Here is a 6,234-nt window from a genome sequence, read left to right on the forward strand (position 1 = left end):
GAATGAACACACCAATAGGCCTACCTCGCAGGTGGAATGTGGAAAATACGCAGTGGAATGTGGAGAAAAAATAATAAAAAAATAAATAAAAGCAGGCCTCTCCCGTCTGTAATAAAGCATACAACTAAATTACCATAGAGCATAATAAAACGCAGCCTAGGCCTATGCCTACATTAAATGCAACAATTTACTGATTGAAAGAAGCTTGCTTACCAGGCAGATTACTAACGGCGGCGGCGGCGCACCAGGTCAGCTGCCAGCTGATCCCTCAGTGCCGCTGCGTCTGCTTGCACTATATAATTATGTGGTGGTGGTGGAACTTGCAATTCAGCTTGCTGCCTTCGGTAGTCACGTAATACTCTTTCCTCGTCGAATTCTAACATCACTCCATGACGCATGGCAATGTTGTGCAACACACAACATGCCACACAGAAGGATGCTATTTTCTGAGGTGTGTACTGCAAGACCCCACCTGACCTGTCTAAGCAGCGGAACCGCTGCTTGAGAAAGGCAAATGTTCGCTCGATCACTACACGTGCCCGTGAGTGTTTGGTGTTAAACGAAGCCTCACGCACAGTTATTGGAGTAATGTATGGCACTATCAGCCACGTCTTCGAAGGATAACCATTGTCTCCTAACAACCACCCGTCGGGAGGGGCGTCCCTCCCAAAGATTGTAGGTATAACAGAGTTATCCAAGATGAAAGCGTCGTGGCTTGCTCCAGGATAGTTTGCAAATACACTTGTGATGTTGGCATCTGCATCACAAACTACCTGGACATTGATGGAATGGGTCCCCTTACGGTTCACATAACATGCACCATGCTGAGTCGGAGCCCTAATCAGAATGTGCGTGCAGTCGATGGCACCCAGAACCCCAGGGAACCCATATTTTGCCACAAATTGCTGTTTAACCCTACGTTGATGGTCAGGTGTTATAGGGAACGTGATGAACTTGTGGGCATGTCGTATTAAGCTGTTAGTGACTGCCGTTATAGCCAGACTTGCGGAAGGTTGTGATATTCCTGCAAGTGAGCCGATTGGTTTTTGGAAAGTCCCACCAGCATAAAAATATAGTGCAGCAGTGACCTTTGTTGCTACAGGCAAGGCACGGGGACCAGCGGCTTCGATGTCATCGTGTACCAGGTGGCATATATCAGTTACTGCCTGACGGGAGAGGCGCAGCTCGTCAAAGCATTGTTGCTCTGTGGAATAGATATTGCATCGGTAACTGTTGGATTCAAATTAAAAGCGCAAGTGCCGCTGCTATAGGCATAGGCACGCACAAGGAAAGGCCAGTGGGAGCAAAATAAATACAGAAATAAAATAATAACAAGAGGCAAAGATAAATAAATACGTAAAAAAAAAGAAGAAGAAAAGAGCCAATCATCATCATAATAACTATTATTTGCTCCTATAAATGACAAAGCATGACGCCTGATATGTTTGGTTTCAAGGAGCACTTTTACCAAGCCAATTTGAGAATTTCCTAAATCACTGGAATATAAATTTGAGAACTATATAGTTGAGAACTAGGCAATAGCCAACCTGTGAGCCCCAGATAATTCCTTCGTGTTCTGTAGATACGCTCCTGCCGGGGGCGGCGTCTCCTCTCATATTCTCTTCCCAGAATATATTCCATTGTTTTGTCTCACTCAGCCACAACTTTGGTGCTATTTATAACAGTGACATAATTGAGGTAATGGTGTGCAGCAGTGTGTGTTCATGTGTGCACACATGAACGCGCATTGGGAAAGGAGGCACGATCATGTGGTCAAATAAACATGTCATTTAGCGCATAAAAGGTGACCCAAGCACGTCTAAGGATATGCGTTAATTGTTTCAGCTACTCGACCTTCATAATTGCACTGAGCGCACAGCGCAAGTTGATTTGCATATGTTACCTCCCAATACCTTAAATATGCGTGCGGGCGCCGCACAGCACGTTCATATGACTTAGCTCCAACTTCTTAATTGCAAAACAACGCATATGAGGGAGTTATCGCCACAATCATATGCGACCGGACTTAAATACTACACTAGCGCATAGCATACCGCCTTCTTAATTGGGCCCTTAATACCTTAGACCCACACTGAGACACCTTTAATACCTTAGACCCACACTGAGACACCTTTAATACCTTAGACCCACACTGAGACACCTTTAATACCTTAGACCCACACTGAGACACCTTTAATACCTGACACCCTCACTGAGACACCTTTAATACCTGACACCCTCACTGAGACACCTTTAATACCTGACACCCTCACTGAGACACCTTTAATACCTGACACCCTCACTGAGACACCTTTAATACCTGACACCCTCACTGAGACACCTTTAATACCTGACACCCTCACTGAGACACCTTTAATACCTGACACCCTCACTGAGACACCTTTAATACCTGACACCCACACTGAGACACCTTTAATACCTGACACCCTCACTGAGACACCTTTAATACCTGACACCCACACTGAGACACCTTTAATACCTTAAGTTACACCCTCACTGAGACACCTTTAATACCTTAAGTTACACCCTCACTGAGACACCTTTAATACCTTAGACCCACACTGTGGTTTGGCAGGCAGGGAGGGAGGGAGGGAGGGAGGCCTTTGAGCCCCAGCCAAAAGCAAACAGCCCAAAATAGCAGATCTACAAGCTCCCTGGCCCGTCACTCCGTGACGCGACAGGGAGCTTGTAGATCTGCTATATTTTAGGGAACGTCTCATGTCTGTTATGACATGCGGCGGCTGCTGTTTCAACTGCCTGGTGACGTGGCTGTTGTTAAGCCTTATGCATGCAGTAGGTTGTTAAGCCTTATGCATGCAGTATGTGTTATCATAATAAATAAGGCTTATGCATGCAGTATGTGTTATCATAATAAATAAGCCTTATGCATGCAGTATGTGTTATCATAATAAATCATTTCACACTCTGTTGCCCATGTTGGCATTTCACTACCTGACCTTGGCTGACATTTAGACATAATAATAATATGAGAGAATGAAGGTGAGTTGAGGTGAAAATGTTTAGCCATCTGAACATTTTTAGTCTAGTTTTAGTCGACTAAATATACGATTTTAGTCATCTAAATATACAGTTAATTTTACACTTGTTTGCATCTCTCCACTAGTCCCTCCCTAACATTTTAGTCTAGTCTCTTTTATTTGTTAATATATTGTCAATATATTTACCAGTAGTGAACATTTTTAGTAACCAGTAAGGTCGCAAGACCGCCAGGTGAATCGCATACACAATCTTTAGAAGGCAATGTAGCCAATCAGGAGGGAATATGGGAATCATTTTTATTTTGTTTTAGTCAGTGAAAAGAATCACACCCTGGTATTTTTGGGTTATTTTTGAATAACGATGCTTTGCTCAGGCACACTCTGCCACAACCGCTGCAGGGAAACCAATTCTCAGATGTTGGTGCTGCATTCACAGTCTTTCTTTTTCTCCTCTTTTCTTCTAAAACGGCTCGTCGGTTTCTCTCGAAGGTAGACACAGCCCCATCGATGGTGTGATGCCAAGTCACACGATTGGAGGCGAGGGTAGACCACTGGAGCTGATCAATGTGACATGCACGGAGGGATTTCTTTAGGCAATCCTTATACCTCTTCTTCGGCAGGCCATGATCCTCCATCATGACAGACAGACAGACAGATGTAGGAACGGTTATCACTGCTGAAAGGGAGTCAACTAAATGTTTTTCCTCAAAGTTACGGTTGACGAAATCAACGCAGGTTGAAAAGCGATCTAAACAAAGAGTGATAAACAATAAATAAAATGGTAAATGGTGCATTTATATAGCGCTTTTATCCAAAGCGCTTTACAGAGATTGTGCATTACATTCACCCATTCACACACACATTCATACACCGGTGGCGGAGGAAACCATGCAAGGCACCAACCTGCTCACCGGGAGCAATGTGGGGTTCAGAGTCTTGCCCAAGGACCCTTCGACATTCACTCAGGGGGAGCCCGGATTCGAACTGGGAACCCTTCGGGAACCCTTCGTGCTCTAATAACGGTTTCTCTACCCCTGAGCTATGCACACACACACACACACACACACACACACACACACACACACACACACACACACACACACACACACACACACACACACACACACACACACACACACACACATAATTCATGTTTTAATGTAATATGTCATTTCAAACATGCACAGGATGTACACATGACCCGCACACCATCTTCCACTTGCCAAAAAAACTCTACTGTAGTAGCTACTGTACTGTAACCTTTTGTAAACAACTTCACAGTGTGTTCAATGTGCAACAGGTTGGTATAATTAAAAACTTCACAGTATATATATTTATGTATAGTAACTGCAGATCAGCTCACAGTATCTATTATGTACTGTAGGTGAGGCTCCAGCATAGTAGTGCATGGAAGGATCTGGTGCTGTCTGTCTGTCTGTCTGTCTGTCTGTCTGTCTGTCTGTCTGTCTGTCTGTCTGTCTGGCAGCAGCCGTTCGCAACTGGTAAACAAAACTAACCTATCCCAACCCTACCCTCCCCTGCCCCTTCTTTGTATATACTTACTGTTTGTTTAGACTTACTGTTTTCTTTTTTTTTTGTTCTCTCATTTTATTTTATTTACATATCTACTGCATAGTACTGTGTTCTATTCGTCTGTCATTCAAAGTTATATGAGATACTTTAATGGTTTCCTGTGGAAATAAGCTTAGTCTTTTCATGGATCTCCTTTTAGTTGACCTTGTACCAGTGAACTGTACCGTCATGAAACTGTACCTTTTCCTATGCAAACTGACAATAAAGTCTTCAATCAATTTCATTTAGAAACGCAACGTTTGGGTCAAAGACCTTCCTCATCTGCTGACAGGTAGTAGCAGCACAGCTAAATACATACAGATCTACTACACCCAATCACTGTCTCCCTTGTTAATAGGGATGAGCCACGACAGGTGGTAATCATTAGACTAATGTGATCTTGTCATCACTGTCAGTATATATCAATCAATCAATCAATCAATCAATCAATCAATCAATCTTTATTAGCGGACTCAGGTCCATAAAACAGTGAAGACAAAAGAAACACGACAGACAATACAAATCAATAAGACACAGGCATTTTAGCCAGTGTACCCTTAAGCCCGTATCAGAGTGTACGGTGGAGAGCTATCCACCGCAAATTTTAGGTGGAAAGCTTTCCACCTCAAGTCAGAAAATAAGTGCAGGACATCATTGTCACTCACGGTGGAGTCCTGTACACCGTGACTGACTAGTCTAGATCGACCAATCAGTGAACGGGGTGTAGAGCCTGTCTGTCTGATAGTAAAAACAGAGAGATGTGTCGCGGGACTCGCGGTGTAAAGCTCTCCACCTCGAGGAATGACATAACGTTGTAGTTTCATGACTCAAAAAGACTCGAAAAGACTACACCGCGGTGTAAAGCCTTCCACCGCCCAGGCGACTATGATGTCGGCTTTAGTCTGGATGTATAGCGTGAACTGCTCATAAGGGGGCTAGAAAGTGCCACAATGATGCCGTTAGTAGATACATCCAAACATTTCATGAATTTGAACATTGAGTTTCTTAAAAGTGCTTTAAAAGTCCTCACTCCAGCAGTGACAAACATCTCACTAGCACCGCCCCCTCTGGGTTTTTTAATGAGTATTCTCATAGCATCATTATATGCAACTTGCAGCCTATGCATACTGTACTAGATTTCTTATAAGATGACCATAATGCAGTTCTATATACAGTTACTACACAAGTACAATTTACCTTAAAGATTATACTAAACAGTGGATCACAATTTATGTAAAACTATTAATAAAATATAAAAAACATCGATTCAAACAATATTAAACCTCAATACATACAAGATAGAAATAAAAAATGAAATACAGAAGAGAAATCTTTATTTTCTACAAATACACTCAATTCACTGTTCAGGCAGGAGATGTAATCATATGTCAAATGCTTAGGGCTGCACACTGTCCTCTATGCTGGATTATACAGAGGGTTGTGCTAGAGTGTCTTTAGAGCCTCAGGCAGAGCTTATGCTGGATTATACAGAGGGTTGTGCTAGAGTGTCTTTAGAGCCTCAGGCAGAGCTTGTGTAACTTCACTGTCCTCTATGCTGGATTATACAGAGGGTTGTGCTAGAGTGTCTTTAGAGCCTCAGGCAGAGCTTGTGTAACTTCACTGTCCTCTATGCTGGATTATA

The sequence above is a fragment of the Nannobrachium achirus genome, assembly GCF_963921795.1.
Source record: "Nannobrachium achirus genome assembly, chromosome: 20".
NCBI lineage: Eukaryota > Metazoa > Chordata > Actinopteri > Myctophiformes > Myctophidae > Nannobrachium > Nannobrachium achirus.